The 17,104-nt window shown below is 37.2% G+C and overlaps 1 protein-coding gene across 11 annotated transcripts in view; it reads right to left on the bottom strand.

Annotated features, from left to right (window-relative positions):
• The window catches only part of USP54 (ubiquitin specific peptidase 54), a 151,590-nt gene that overhangs the window by 124,686 nt on the left and 9,800 nt on the right, over positions 1 to 17,104 (bottom strand). The window contains exon 1 of one of the 11 annotated variants that reach the window (XM_036026788.1): positions 3,980 to 4,065. The exons of the other annotated variants lie outside the window; for them this stretch is intronic. The gene's annotated coding sequence lies outside the window, so the exon portion shown is untranslated. Of the gene's footprint in view, positions 1 to 3,979; positions 4,066 to 17,104 lie in introns of those variants that run through there. 11 annotated transcript variants of the gene reach the window in all.

Genomic DNA, 17,104 nt, shown 5'->3' with positions numbered 1-17,104 from the left:
TACCTCAAAAAATTAAAAATGGTACTGCCTTATGACCCAGAAATTCCACTTCTGGAAATTTATCCAAGAAACCTGAAACACTAACTCAAAAGAATATATGAACCTCTATATTCACTGCAGCATTATTTACAATAGCCAAGATTTGGAAGCAGCCCAAGTGTTCATCAGTAGATGAGTGGACACAAAAGCTGTGACACATTTATATAATGAAATACTACTCAGCTGTAAAAAAGGAAATCTTACCTTTTGCAACAGTATGGACAGACCTAGAGAGTATTATGCTAAGTGAAATAAGCCAGTCAGAAAGACAAGTATCATATTACTTCACTCACATGTGAAATACAATGAACAAAACTAATTAACATACAAAATAGAAACAGGCTCATAGATACAGAGAACAGACTGTCAGAGGGGAGGGGATTTGGGGGGCTGGGTAAAAAAAGTTGAAGGACTTAAGAAAAAAAACTTCACAGATACAGACAATGGTATGTGATTACCAGAGGGAAAAGGTGGTCGGGGAGGTAGAAATAGGGTAAAAGAGGGATAAATGGTGATGGAGGGAGACTTGACTTGGGGTGGTGAACACACAATGCAATATACAGATGATGTGTTATAGAACTGTACACCTGAAACCAATATAATTTTATTTAAGGAAGAAAAGAATTATAATCATTGTATAATATTATATAGCTCAGGTCCAATATTTGTAAAATATAAACAATAAATAATGATTTAACCCCCCCAATTACAGAATTATATTGAGACTATAAGGGAGGAGACCTATATGCATTAAAGAGCCAAAACCATATTCTATGGCATTTATATAATGCTTAATAATTTATACCAAGTGATAAATTATACTATTAGAAATATTTCAGGCAGGTGAATATGGTTGCCTCAGAGGGTGGGATAACTGCTATTTTTCCTTCTGTGCATATTAACACTATTTGGCTGTGACTAGTGTGGTTCAGTAAGTTTGGCACAGTCCTGCAAAGCAAAGGGTCACCATTGATTCCTGGTCAGGGCAAATGCCTGGGCTGCGGGTTCGTCCCTGTCAGGGTCATATGAGAGGCAACTGATTGATGTTTCTCTCCTTCTCGTTCTCCCTCCCTTTCCCTCTCTCCTAAAATAAACAAATAAAATCTTTATAACACTATTTGAATTTTTAAAATTATACACATTACTTTGATAAAAATAAGATTTCCTAATAGGGAAAGAGAGTGAAAAGGCTTTAGCTTTACCTACAGTGTCTTATTTCTGAGAAAGAGGAGGAAAAAACAGTTGTTAAAATGATTAATTCTGGTAGAACTAGGAGTATTTGTTATATTATTTCTTTTGCAGTTTTAAAATTTCTCAACACTTCCTTCCTGAAATCCCAATAGATTCCTATACAAATGGTTTTCAGACCATTTATGGTTCTGTCTGCCTCCCTTGAAATGCTCTCAACTTTGTGAGTGTCAACTGAAATAGCCAATATGCAAAATGTATTTCCAATCTAGTACAAAAATATAGTGGAACCAATAGTTTGTGATCTGGATAAACTCCTGGTAATATAGCTGAACATATTATTAGCAGTCACATTGCACAAGCAGTTCCTGCTACATTTGTAATTAACCAAAATTCCCAGATATTTTTCATATGAATTGCTGCCCAACCATCTCTTCCTCATACTGTTTTTGAGCATTTTAGGTTTTGAATTTAAACATAGACTTATCCTTGTTAAACTTCATTTCAATCTGAGCCCATGATTTCATCCTATTGATATAATTTTAAGGCTTTACTCATCATCTGTCACATTAACTACTCCGGCAGCTTTGCAAATTACATATCTGATTAGCATTTTTTTAAATTTCTACTCTATCAAAAGTCCAAAGATAATCCACCAGAAACTTTCCTCATAAAATCAAGAGTATCAGTGGGTACAGTTATTCAATCTTTTACACATTCATTAATCAACCAAACCATATTTCATTACATTTCAGCCACAGATGTATCATGAAAGAATATAAAACTGCAGGATTATGTCTATAACTAGAACAATCCCCTGATCTACTAACCTCATAATTCTAAACAGAAGTATGGGATTCAAGAATAGAAAGAGAAGGAACTTGTTATGACAAATCAACCCATGCTAACTTTTTTTGTTTAATACTCCATTTTCACCTGTTTGATCACTGATAATTGAATTTTCCCAGTAGCTAATATCAATTTTTACAGGTTTATAGCTTTCCAACTACTTTCCTCATTTGATATATCAGAATATTTGTCTCTCTCTGGTTTTTATGATTTCTCAAAGATTAATAACTGTAGTTCTGAGATCATTAGTTAATTCAGCACTCTGAAATTTAACTGAGCCTTAAGACTTAAATTCATTTTTAAATATTCAGCCTTACCACACTGGGCTATAATTTCTAGTTTACAATTTACTATGTCCTTTCTAGTTTGAAAATTATTGTTCTTGCTGCTAATAATAATCTACATAATACTTTTTTTAAACCCTCACCCAAGAATTTTTTATTCACTTTAGAGAGAGAGGAAGGAGGGGAGAAGGGGGGCAAGCGAGTATGAGCGAGAGGAATCTCACACTGAGGTAAGAGAGTAACATCAGTTGGTTGTCTCCTGCACACACCCCCACTAGGATCAAATCCTCAACCTAGACATGTGCTCTGACCAGGGATCGAACCCACAACCTTTTGGTGAATGGGACAACACTCCAACCAACTGAGCCAACCCAGCCAGGGCCATAGTAGTTATTTTTTTAAAGAACTTTGTAATTTCTTTTAAAAATCCTATAAATAGGTTAGACAAAAATTAATATACCAGCCTTGGCCAGTGTGGCTCAGTTGGAGCATCATCTTGTAAACTAAAAGGTCACACACAGGTTTGATTCCCAGCCAGGGTGCATACCTAGGTTGCAGGTTCCCTCCCTGATTGGGACAGGGAAACTAATTGATGTTTCTCCCCCTCTCTCTCCTCCTCCTCCCTTCCCCTCTCTCTAAAATCAATAAGCATGTCCTCAGGTGAGGATAAAAAATTAACATACCATTATCTCATTTTATATACAAGGAAACTGAAACACAGAGATTAAAATTATTTGCCAAAGGTCAGAGAGCTACAATGAACCAAAATCTCCTATTGCAGTCTAGGGCTCTTTTCATAAAGTCATATGTATCTCTAATACAACAAAACTACTGAAGATGGAACATAAAATGTCTTGCATAAAAATTGATTTTTCTATTAGTGGTTGACAGGGATTCAGCAGGGGCTGAGGTACAAAAGAAATGGGTGTGGCATAAAAGAGCAATAAGACAGATTCTGCGGTGAAAATATTCTGTACCTTTACTGTATCAATGTCAATATCCTGGTTGTAATAATTGCACTACAGTTTTGCAAGATGTTACAGAGTTAGAGGTCTCTGTAACTGTGTGAACCTAGATTTATCTCAAAATAAAAGTTAAATAAAAATAATAATTGGTTTTCTTTTTAAATCTAATTTTATTTTAAAGAGGCTTACTTAAAGTCAATAGTTTAGGCAAATTAAAACAAAACAAAATAGAATCATGCATAGGACTCTGCAAGTGGGCCAGTGGACTTCGAGTAGGATAAATCCCATCAACCAAAGGCTCAAGAGAAAAAAAAAAGCCATAAAGATTCTTGGAAATTGAAAAAGAGCCCCCAGGATTCTTATTTTCCAAAACAGCAAAACCAAACAAGACACTGTAGGAAAGAAATTATTAAGCCACCACCAAAAGTATCACTAGAATAAAGTCAGAAGCACCAAGCTTTCCTCAGCCCTTCACTGCAGTTCTCTACTGAAACACTGAACGTGCATGTGTGTCACCTTCAACCTGATATTCACAGCCACACATTTCAAGAGTCCCAAAATAGCTTTTTTTTTTTTCCTACTCACGAAGAACCTGAAGCTTCAACAATTTCCTGCTTCTCCAGCTGTAGGACTTGCAATTAGGAAAACACTTACTCAGCGTCTACAGCAGGCCTGGTGAGAGGAATGACCTCATCCCTTCAGATGCACACCTGATCCTCAGGAAGGTGCTTCTCCTCCAGCAAGCAGGTTTTTATGTGTTTAAAGTGACGCCCACAACCTGTGCAACCACTTGTCCAGAGCCAGAACAAGTCCTTCCCTGTACACGCCTAATGCCATATAATCATTTCCTGCTCTAGCCACTTCACACAGTCACCAAGTTCAGGTGGCAGTGGCTGCAGCAGCAGCAGCTGCTGCTGCTTCTATTATAACCTCTCTAGAAAAGGATTTCATTTTCAGCTATAATGGAGCTCAAATCCTTTACCACTATCCTGTGAACATCGCAATGTTCGTTTCAACAGCTCTTTGCTCAGAGTCAGACCTTACCAGACTCACCCTCTTTTTCAAGAATTTACAATTCATTTTCCTAAACCAGGAACAGAAGGCTTCCACATCTCTCTTATTCTATCTGTCCTGTCTACAAGTGTCTCAACCCAGCCAGCTAAATGCTGTGAACTCAAGTCTGCCTCTCAGTTTCACTACTTCTAAGAAGCCATTTACTCTACCACAGTTACCTATTCATTGGTAAAGCACTTAATAATTCTAACCCAAAAATATATAGACTTCATTTCAAATTATATAATACTGGTACTAAATATCTTCAGTCAAAAGCATCTGTGCAGCAAACAGTCATACAACAAATATTTTTGTGCACCTATTATGTACAACTCTCTCTAACAGAGTGCTGAACTGGATTTCAAACTAAACTAAATAAAATGAAATCTGAGAAAGAACCCGTCCCACCTTAGCCTTCCACAGGACACTTCTGCAGTGTTTTTACTTCTTCCATACACTGCACTAAACTTCTAATACACTAAGAGGGTGGTTAAGGAGTACAAACTAGTCAGAAGAAACACATATTCATTAATGGTTACCTTCAAGAGATGGCAAAGGACTTGCAATCAAGAAGGAGAAATCTAGGGTCTTTCAACTAATTTAGTATTGCTTAGTGTCCTGGGTAGTGACTACAAGAAAGTTTACTGTATTATTCTTTTTAAATGTCTTGAATAATAATAATATTTTAAAAACAAAAAAGCAGAATTTCTGTGAATCAAAGACAATCAACAGGGTGAAAAGGCAACAGAACGGGGAAAAATATATTTGTCAGTCATTTATTTGATAAGGAGTTAATATCAAAAATATATTAAAAACTTAACATCAACCAATTTAGAAGTTCAAAAAGAACTTGAATGGACTTTTCTCCAAAGAAGATATATGAGTAGCCAATAAGCACATGAAAGGATGGATGATCAACATCCCAAGTCATTAGGGAAAAAGCAAATCAAAACCACAATCAGATACTGTGTCATATCCAGTAGGATGGCTATTATAAAAAAGACGGAAAATAACAATTGTTGATGAGGATGTGGAGAAATTGGAACACTTGTGCACTGCTGGTGGGATCATAAAATGGTGTAGCCATTATGGAAAATGGCATGGCAATTCCTCAAAAAATTTAAAATATTATGCAGCAATTCCACTTCTGGGTATATATCCAAAGGAAATGAAAGCAGGGCCTCAAAGAGATCATTGTGTACCCTCTTCATAGAGGCATTTTCACAATAGCCAAAAGATGAAAGCAACCCAAGTGAATGGATAAGCAAAATGTGAGATATAAATCTAAATATATATATACATACACACACACACACACACACACACACACTGAAATATTTACTCAGCCTTAAGAAGAAAATTCTGATACATGCTACAACCCAGGTGAACCTGGTGGACATTATGCTAAGTGAAATAAGTCATACACCACAGGACAAACGTGCTGTGATTCCATTTATATCAGGTACCTGGAACAGTCAAATTCAGAGACAGACAGTAGAATGGTAGTTGCCAGCAACTGGGGGAGGAAGGAAAGGGGTGTTGTTTAATGGGTACAAAATTTCAGTTTTGCAAGATGAAAAGAGTTCTGGAGATTGTTGCACAACAACATGAGGATATTTAATACTGCTGAACTGTACATTTAAAACTTGTTAAGGTGGTAAATTTTATTTTGTGTATTTTACCATAATTTTAAAAATATAGAGAACTAATCAAAACAGGTCTTTGCCTGATGAATATAAGATATTAAGAAAAACTCTAAATTCAAATTCAGTCTGCTGCTTTTCTCCTTTTTGAAAAATGATTCAAACATTTTTGGTGATAATTCTTGAAAAACACTCATGTGCCATAGGCAATAGGCAAATTCATTACTCTGATCAGTTTCATACAAATAAAGAACCTAATATATTGGGGGCGGCAAATGTACTTATACAAAAGTAGAAAGTAAATATCATTACTAAGTTCTGCTGGGGGGAAAAAGACTTAGCCTAAATAACACCTAAATATTAAGGACGGTGGCTCGGAAATAAAATAGTTACTATCTGTTACCTCCTTTATAAAGTTAGAAATCTGCACTAAATTGTATTAGCCCCATTCCTGAGGCTTATTCATAAGAGTGGAGGTGAGAAAACTATAATTAACTAATAAATAATCCTTAAAGGAAGAAATGTGCTTCATTGGGTTGTTGTATAGATTAAATGGACTATTTCATGCAAAGCACTTAACACGGTGATTGACACATGGAATTGCTCAACAAAACATTCAAACTTCCTGCATACAATTTTCTTACATCCCCATATTTCCCCTTAAACCAACATAATCAAAATTAGTTTCACTATTTTTAAGATAAACATGAACAGTATTTGAATAACTATATACAGTTCAAAAAGTGATTTTAAATCACCATAACTTAATACTTAACAGTAGAATGAAGGGAAAATAAAACTAAAATCTGAATGCCTACTACATGACAGCTTATGTGCTAAGAATTAACATCTATTATTTCACTTAATTTGCTCAGGTAGTTTATTATAAGCCTAATTTCACAGATAAAGGAACTGTGGTTCAGAAATATTTAATAATTTGCTCAACTTTCCATAGTAGTATAAAATTGAAGGGCTGAGATTTAAATTCTGTCTAGCTCCAAAGCTCATACTCTTATCACTAAAACTATCTTAAGCCCTGTGGAAGATAATTTCTCATTCTTGTGTTCAATTATTCATTCACTAACTCTCATTTAATCAAACAATTCAAAGCTGCCAGGCAAACTGTACTAAGTTAATGATATAAAAATGTATAAAGCAGCCTCTGCCCTCATAGCCTAGAAGGTGTATGTGTCTAAGGAGAGAGACATGAATGATCACAAATCAACCACAATGCAATTGAGTAAGAGCCCAAGAATAGTAGAATAAGCAGGAAACATGGAGGGTGAGTACTAGATTAGGGAAATCTGAAAAATCATTGCAGAAGAATTACCATTTCAGCTAAAATTTTGTTTAAATATGTGGTTTTACAACTTGATAAAGATTCTACACAAAAACCTACAGCTAACATTACACTTAACGGTGAAATACTAAATGCCAGCCCTGGCCAGGTAGCTCAATTGATTAGAGTGTTGTCCTGATACACCAAGGTTACAGGTGCAGTCCTGGTCAGAGCACATACGAGACTCAACCCCTTCCTCTCTCTCTACAATCAGACAATAAATAAAAATTTTAAATAAAGAAATACTAAATGGCCCATCACCCAAGGGTAGGGCACAAAGCAAGGATTTCTGCTCTTACTACTCTTATTCAACGACAATATTAAAAGTTCTAGACACTGTAATACACAAGAAAGAGAAATAAAAAGCATACAGACTGGAAAGGGAACAATAAAACTATCTCTACTTGCAAATGATATGCTTGTCTGCATAGAAAATCTCAAGGAATCTACAAAACAAACTCCTAGATGTAATAACAACAAGTTGCAGGATATAAAATCAACACACAAAAAATAACTGCATTTCTATATACTTAATAATAAACAGAAACCAAAGTGTAAAACACATTACCATTTACAATCACTCCAAAGAAAGTTAAATACTTAAGGATACAATTATCAAAACATGTTTGGGGTCTGTATGCTGCATATTATGAAATACTGAAAAAAATCAAAGACCTAAACAAACAAACAGGATTGGAAGATTCAGCATGATAAAAATGTCAATTCTCCCCAAATTGATCTGTAGGTTTAATGTAATTCAAGCCCAGCAAGGCTTTTTTGTAGACATAGACAAGCTTACTCGAAAACTTACACTGAATGGTGCAAACTCTAGAACTGTTAACCCAATCTTGACATAGAAAAATAAATGGGAGGAATTACTTTACCCAATATTAAAGCTTACTACATAGTTACAGTTATCAAAACAGTATGATATTGGCAGAGAGATAGACACACCAATTAATAGAACAAAAAATAGAGAATCCAAAATTAAACCCACATAAATATTCTTAAATGATTTTTGACAAAGATGCAAAAGCAATTTAATGGAGAAAGGAAGTTTTTCAATACATAGTGCTGGAGCATTTGGACATACATAGATAAAGAACTGAACTTGAGTTCAGACTAAGGTGGAGGCATAGGTAGAAATGCTCTGCTTCCTCACACAACCAAAAGAAGGACAACAATCTAAAAACAATAAACAACCAGAACTGCCATAATATCAAACTGCATGGAACTCTGACAACCAAGCAGTTAAAGAAACATTCATCCAGACCAACAGGAGGGGCAGAGATGGGCAACCAGTGGCTGACCCCATGGGTGAGAAGGGGCTGGCTGACCAGGAAACTAAGATTCAAAATAGTAGCTGTAAAATACTGCGGGGGTTGCGAAGGCAGGAGAAACTCCCAGTCTCACAGGAGAGTTTGTTAGAGTGGAGCACGGGAGCAGCATTGCTCCCTCTCTCATCCTTCCCCCACATACAGTGCCACAATGCGACAAAGAGGGTTGTCCCACCCTGGCGACTACCCAAGGCTCCGCCCCTTACAATGTAACAGGTGCTCCAAGACAAAGAAATATGGACCGAATGAAAGAACAAATCAAAACTCCAGAAAAAGAGCTAAGCAATGAGGAGATAGACAACCTATGTGATGCAGAGTTCAAAACACTGGTAATCAGGAGTTTCAGCCACAATAGAGGCATAGGTAGAAACGCTTCGCTTCCTCACACAACCAAAAGAAGGATAACAACCAATTTAAAAACAAAGAACAATCAGAACTGCCAGAAAAACATTTCCATGAAAGTCCAACAACCAGGAGCTAAAGAAACATTCATCCAGATGGTAGGGGGGACGGTGACAGGTAGCCCAGAGAAGAGGATGTGCAGCAAGGCAGCAGCTGGTGGAACACAAGGGTGACCCCACATTCACGTGGACAAGCCCGGAGGAACAACAGAGAGTGAGACAGACTGGAAACCCAGGGTTTCAGTGAGGGAAACTAAAGACTCAAAACCCCAGGCTAAAAAAAAAATCTGTGGGGGTTGTGGTGGCAGGAGAAACTTCCAGATTCACAGGCGAGTTCATCAGAGAGACCCACAGGGTCCTAAAACATATACAAACATACCCACCTGGAAATCAGCAACTGAAAGGGCACAATCTGCTTGTTGGAAGTGAGGGAAGTGACAGAAAGTGGGACAACAGCGGAGCAAGTGGCATCGTGCCCTCTCTGACCCCTCCCTCACAGACAGTGCCACAAAGCAGCACAGAAGGTTGACCACCCTGGCAAATACCTAAGGCTCCACCCTTTACCATGGAACAGATGTGCTGAGACAAAGAAATATGGCCCAAATGAAAGAACAGATCAAAACTCCAGAAAAAGAGCTAAGTGATGAGGAGATAGCCAAACTGTCTGATGCAGAGTTAAAAACACTGGTAATCAGGATGTTCACAGAACTGATTGAGCTCAGTTGCACAATGAAGGAAGAAATGAAGGCTACACAGAGTAAAATAAAGCAAAATGCACAGGGAACCAACAGTGATGGGAAGGAAACCAAGACTCAAATCAATGATTTGGAACAAAAGGAAGAAATAAGCAAAAAAGAAAGAACAGAATGAAGAAACAAGAATTCAAAAAAATGAGGAGAGGCTTAGGAACCTCTGGGACAACTTGAAACATTCTACATCTGAATCATGGGAGTGCCAGAAGGAAAAGAGGAAGAGCAAGATATGGAAAACTTCTTTGAATAAATAATGAAGGAAAACTTCCCCAATCTGGCAAAGGAAATAGACTTCCAGGAAGTCCAGGAAGCTCTGAGAGTCCCAAAGAAGTTGGACCCAAGGAGGAACACACCAAGGCACATCATAAGTTACCCAAGATTAAAATGAAGGAGAGAATCCTAGAAGCAGCAAGAGGAAAGGAGACAGTTACCTACAAAGGAGTTCCCATCAGACTGTCAGCTGATTTCTCAAAAGAAACCTTGCAGGCAAGAAGGGCTGGAAAGAAGTATTCCAAGTCATGAAAGGCAAGGACCTACATCCAAGATTACTCTGTCCAGCAAAGCTATCATTTAGAATGGAAGGGCAAATAAAATGCTTTTTAGATAAGGTCAAGTTAAAGGAGTTCATCATCACCAAGCCCTTATTATATGAAATGTTAAAGGGACTTGTCTAAGAAAAAGAAGGTGATCAAAAATATGAACAGTAAAATGAAAAAAACAACTCACAACTATCAACAACCGAACCTAAAAAACAAAAACTAAAACTAAGCAAACAATTAGAACAGGAACAGAATCACAGAAATGGAGATCGCATGGAGGATTATCAGGGGGGAGGGGGAGAATGGGGGAAATGGTACAGGGAATAAGAAGTATAAATAGTAAGCATAAAATACACAGGGAGGGGGTTAAGAATAGTATAGGCAATGGAGAAGCCAAAGAACTTATATGTACAACCCATGGACATGAACTAAGGGGAGTGGTGGGGACACTAAAGGGGGGGGTGCAGGGCAGACAGGGAATAAAGGGGAAAAAATTGAGACAACTATAATAGCATAACCAATAAAATATACTTAAAAAGTAACAAAGAATTGAACTCAATTTATTTTCTTTCAAGTTATTTTTATTTCTTTTCTTAAATCAATTTAAACTTCATACCTCAAACAAAAATAAAATTGAAATGATCACAGACTTTATGTGTAAGATATAAAACTTTTAGAAAAATCTTTGTGGTCTAGAGTTAAGCAAAGAGCTCTTAGACTTGATACCCAAAGCATGATTCATAAAAGAAAACTGATAAATTTTATCTCATCAATATTAAAAACTTTTACTCTATAAAAGCCCAGGTGAAAGGATAAAAAGACAAGCTACAAACTGGGAAAAATAAATATTAAAAATATCCAAACCATATATTCAATAAAAGGACTAGTACCTAGAATATATGAAGATCTCTCAAAACTTGACAGTAAAAAATCAAAAAATCCAATTTGAAAGTGCACACAAGACATGAAAAGACCTTTTACCAGATAGGATTTACAAACAGCAAATAAGCACATAAAGATGTTCAATGTCAGTAGCCAGTAGGGAAATCAAAACCACAATGCACTATCACTGCACATCTATCAGAACAGCTAACATACAAAATGCCAAATGAGGGTGAGGGATACAGAGAAACTGGATCACTGATATATTGCTGATGGGAATGTAAAATGTACTGTCATTCTGGAAAATAGTTTGACAGTTTCTTAAAAAACTAAACCTACAACTCCTAGACATGTATCCTAAAGAAATGAAAATGCATATTCACATAAAACTTGTACATGAATGTTCATAGTAGCTATATTTGTAACAGTCAAAAACTGAAATCAGCCAAGATGTCCTTCAACAGATGAGTGTTTAAACAAATGGTGGTATATCCTTATCATAGAGTAGTACTCAGGAATAAAAGAAACAAACTACTGATACATACAAAAACTTGAATAAATCTCCAAATGATACTGAATGAAAAAAACCAACACCAAAAAGTTACATACTGTATGATTCCATTTACATAACCTTTTTTGAAGAGATAAAGTTTTAGAGAGAAAAGACAGATTAGTGGTTGCCAGGGAAGGGGGTATCTATGAAGCAATACTAGAAATCTTTGTGGTTTTAGAAATGTTCAGTATCTTCACTGTAGTAATGGATACATGAACCTACACATGTAAAAAGAAGTCATACAGAACACACACGCCCTGAATATTAGTAAAACTGGGGAAATCTGAGTAAGATCAGTGGTATGTCTCAATGTCAATACCCTGGTTGGAATATTATACTGCAGTTTTGCAAAATGTTACCATTTTGGGAAACTGCGCAAAATGTACGAGGGATCTCTCTATATTACTTCTTACAACTGCATATGAATCTACAATTATTTCAATATAAATTTTAATTTTAAAAATATGGGGCCCTAACAGGTGTGGCTTAGTGGCTTGGGTGTTGTCCTGCAAACCAAAAAGGCTCTGATTCAATTCCCATTCAAGTCACATGCCTGGGTAGCAGGTTTGGTCTCTGGTCAGGGACTTGTGAGAGGCCACCCATCCATGTTTCTCTTGTACATTAATGTTTCTTTCTCTCTCTTCCTCTCCCCACCCCCTCTCTAAAAATAAATAAATAAAATCTTTAAAAAATAGATCTAGGCCCTGGTATACAGAAGGCAACCAATCAATGTTACTCTCTCACATTGATGTTTCTCTCTCTCTCTGTCTCTCTCTCAAGTCAGTACACATATCATCAGGTGAGGATTAAAGAAATAAAAATAAATAAATAACATCTTATTTATTTCTTTTTTAAAAAATACGAGATCTGTCCAGAAAGTATCCGTCCAAGTAATATGAAAAAGACACATTTATTTAAGAAGATATAAGCTATGAGAAGCATTGTACACAAGACAATGACAGCTCCGTCCCCTTCAAAGCAGGCACCTTGGGACCTCATACAGTTCTCCCAATCATCATCAGCTGCCCTGTCATATTTTCCTGAATCTCATCCATGGTCTGAAATCTCTTCCCTTTCAAAGGTGATTTTAGTTTTGGGAAAAGCCAAAAGTTGAAGGGTGCCAAGTCTGGCCTGTAAGGGGGCTGAATCACCTTTAAACTTGACAAGTTTCACACAAAAAACTCTGCACGAGACATGATACATGAGCAGGTATGTTGTTTTAATGAAGCTGTCAATCACCAGATGCAGCCCTCTGAATTATCCTAATTGTTTCTGCAGAGGAATGTTCAAGCTTAATGCAAAATTTGATGCATATCTGTTGCTCTACTCACTCAGTCATTTTGAATGTGATATCCACACAGTACACATGCTCACTCAACAGCGTCTACCACCCCCACTGACTAATACAGTGAAGTCATCATTGTTCGCACATACACATTCCAGTCCACTCTCCTTGGCTGCCAGGTTACATCGATGTCACTCAAGCAGTTCTTGTTGTATCAACAATGGTCGGGCTTTTTTTGGATAGACCATATGTGTATATATATGTATGTATAAGCCCTGAGGCCCTGGCCGGGTGCTCAGTTGGTCAGAACATAGTCCCGATACGTCAAGGTTGTGGGTTTGATCTCATATCAGGATACATACAAGAAGCAACCAATGCCATGCAGATAGAACAGCTCAACAGGATGCTACTGCACCAGGAGTAAGAGCTGGCCCAGACCTGGGCAGAGGGGCAGTACCAGCCCCAGAAGTACAAGGCTCTGCTGAACATCAAGGTCAAGATGGAGTCTGAATCGCCACCTAACACTGCCTTCTTGATGATGCCCTGGACAACAGCCACCACCTACAGGATTGTGGATGGCAAAGTGGTGTCTGAGGTTAATGACACCAAACTTCTGAGTTGTTAAAGTCAGTAGAAGTGGGGTATCCCTTGAGGGGCGGGAGGCCAAGAAAAAGTTCATAGATCATTGAATAAAAATTTTTTTAAAAAAGCAACAGCAACCAATGAATACACAACTAAGTGGAACAACAAATCAACATTTCTCTCTCCCCCTTCCTCTCTGTCAAATCAATAATAAAAATATGTGACTATAAGTAACTTGCCTATGATCACAAAGAGACTTAGCTGACATTCAAACCTAAGTCTTGACACTTAGCTCTATGCCCTCACCCAATATAGTTACAAGTAACTTTAAGAATTGCTTACAAAGCACTAAACAAACAAAAAAAAAAGTTACTAATACTCGGAAAAACAAAATCTGTGTAAGAAGTGAAATGTATTAATTACTACATGACTTAGTTATGAATAATACTTACAAAATCATGTACAATGAAATAGAGAGGTATTGGTTTTCCATGCTGCAGTAACAAACTACCACAAATTTAGTGGCTTAAAACAACACAAATTTTTTACCTTACACTTCCATAGGTTAGAAGTCCAATATGTTCTCATGGACTAAAATCATGGTGCTGGTAATATTAATGAACAGAAAGAGTTCATCCATGCAGCCCCAGCAGAGCCAAACACTCAACACTGCGAATTGCAGTGGAGAAATTTTGGCTATTTTATTATGAATAGCGCCACCCAGAATTGGGAAGCTAATGCTCAAAAGCCTGAACAACTCCAAACTTCAAAAGGCTACAGATTATATAAGGCAAAATCACAAGATACTGTGGGTTAGGGGCGTTCAGGGTCATGCTGGGAGCTGATTGGTTGGAGTGAGGTAAAGGTAATAAAACATTTCTGCAGGTCTTGAGGACAGTACAGAGGCCTTTTCAGATGTCCTGATGACTGGTCTCATGAGAAAGTAGCCTGGGGGTTGTTGCACTTTGGGACTCAGGAGCTGAAACACAACTTAGGTCAAGATGTTATCTTTAGCCTGCCAGAAGTCCAGACCTTGTGATCATTAGTCAGGCAGGTCTGGACTACTGCCTTCTGCTGCCTCAGGGGTTGTTGATTATCAGGGGGAAAGGCTAAGTCTCTGAAAAAAATACCATACTCATGTGTATATATAGAAAGAGGGGTGACTTCTAGAGCTAGGATTGAAAGCTAAATTTAATCAACATCATGAGGACCCTCACTTTCAGTAAGGTGTTCCCTTCTGGAGGCTCCAAGGGAGAATCTGTTTCCTTGCCTTTTTCAGATTCTAAAGGGCACTTGCACGCCTCTGATCATAGTGCTTTTTCCAACATAGTCAAAACCAGGAACAGAGACTAAGTCCTTCTCATATAACTTAATCTTCTGCCTCCCTCTTCCACTCTTAACAAGCTTTTTAATTACACTGAATCCATCTGGATAATCTGGCATAATCTCCCTATTTTAAAATCATCTGATTAGCAACCTTAATTCCATATGCATCTCTAATTCCCTTTTGTCCTGTAAGGGAATATACAAGTTCCAAGAACTATAAGGTAGATATCTGGGGTCAAGGGGTGGGGAGCAGGCAGGGAGATGAGTGGGACACATTATTCTGCTTACCACAACTGCTTTAACCAAAAATTGTAGTATACACACATTAGGAGAGAAAAGTGTATGTGTCTAAGTAGAGGGAGGAAGTATAGGAAATAACAGTTAAAGCATATCATTTGGATACATATGTGAAGGTAAATACTGCCCTGCCCCCCACTAAACACCAACATTTAAAAATGGTCTGAAAAACAAGAATCAGAAGTATACAAAGAAGAGTAGGGCAAAAGAATGATGTTTTTCTTCATAAGCTTTAAAATATTATTTCACTTTTGAACAATGTGCATGCATTACTATGACTTGTTTTTAGATTTTAATGGCTTCTAATTTACATGGCTTTATCTCAGAGGTTGGTACAAACAAATTAGTTGCATAATGTTAGGACAGACTCCCTTTGGGTGCTGCTCAGCAACAATGAGCAAAGCACTTTGAGGAAACTATAGGAAAAAAGAACAATTTGAACCAATAACTGTGGAATTCATCCTGACAAGGGACACTTACAGCTTTCAGCACTCTGAGTAAGAAACCTAAAATTCCTAACTAGTTTCCTAGAAAATACCTGTGACCTAAAGAGGAAGGAGGCTAGCTGTCATTTCTGAGAACTAGACTCTGAATAACATTCATGCCATAGAGTCAAAGAGTTGGTTCATCTTGATCGATGCCACCACCAACAGATTTTGTTCAATATTATCAGTTCCAGGTGAAAAATGTCATGGGCAAAGTCAGGAAAACAGGAAAGATTTTGACATGTTTAGTGAACAGAAAGTAGTTTAGACTGGATAAAAGGATAAGATACTAGAAACCTAACTAGAAATAAAGCTAGAATCACAAGTCAGTCTTTGATGGTTAATAGAACGTTCAAAGCTATTGAACAGAAAAGCAACAAAAAGCAAAGCATACTTTTTAACTCAGTTTTCAAAAGTGGCTGGTATTCAGTCAAGATGAAGGAGAGTATTATCAGAACCAATGCACAGCCAGGACTATGGTGGGACACCTGTAGCTCCCAGGTGCAAAATTTAAGGTAGCACGCACTCTCAGGGTCAGTCAAGTGACCCTTCACTTGCACAACCCTGAGAGTAAGTACCTATTTAAATTTTGTACTTGCACAACCCTTAGTATCCTATTTTGTGGGTTTAAGCACCTCATTTGTCTTACTTATATAACCAAAAAATGGAAACAACCCCAATGTCTATCAACTGATGAACGGATAAATAAAATCTGTATAGTCACAAAATGGAATATAAATATTTTATTCAGCCATATCTAACATGGATGAATCTTGACAATATATAAGGAGTGAAAGAACACAGTCATAAAAGACCAAATATTGCATATTTTATGATTTCAATTAATATGAAGTATCCAGAATAGGTAAATCTGTAGAGCAGGAGTATCAAACTCATTTTCACCAGGGGCCACATCAGCCTCATGGTTGCCTTCAAAGGGCCGAATGTAATTTTAGGTCTGCATAAATGTACCTACTCCTTAACAGTTAAGCAAGAGTTCAGCACTGCTGCCGGGTAGAAACAAGGTACCAGCCAAATAAAACAAGGTGGAGGGCCGGATTCAGCTGGTGGGTCTTCTGTTTGCCACCTGTGCTATAGAATCAGAAATAAAAGAGTGGTTGCCAAGGGCAATGGGAATGGAAAGTGACTCTTAACGGACATATGATTTTCATAGGGGGGATAAAAATGTAATAAAATTGACTGTAGAGACAGTTGTACAACTCTGTAAATATACTAAAAACTTTTTAATTGTATACTTGTATGGGTGAATTGTATGGCACATGAATTACATCTCAATAAAACTGT

Source organism: Phyllostomus discolor, chromosome 5, assembly GCF_004126475.2.
Source record: "Phyllostomus discolor isolate MPI-MPIP mPhyDis1 chromosome 5, mPhyDis1.pri.v3, whole genome shotgun sequence".
NCBI classification, from domain to species: Eukaryota; Metazoa; Chordata; class Mammalia; order Chiroptera; family Phyllostomidae; genus Phyllostomus; species Phyllostomus discolor.
Note: the sequence above shows the minus strand (reverse complement) of the source record. Positions and strands in the feature narration are given on the sequence as shown.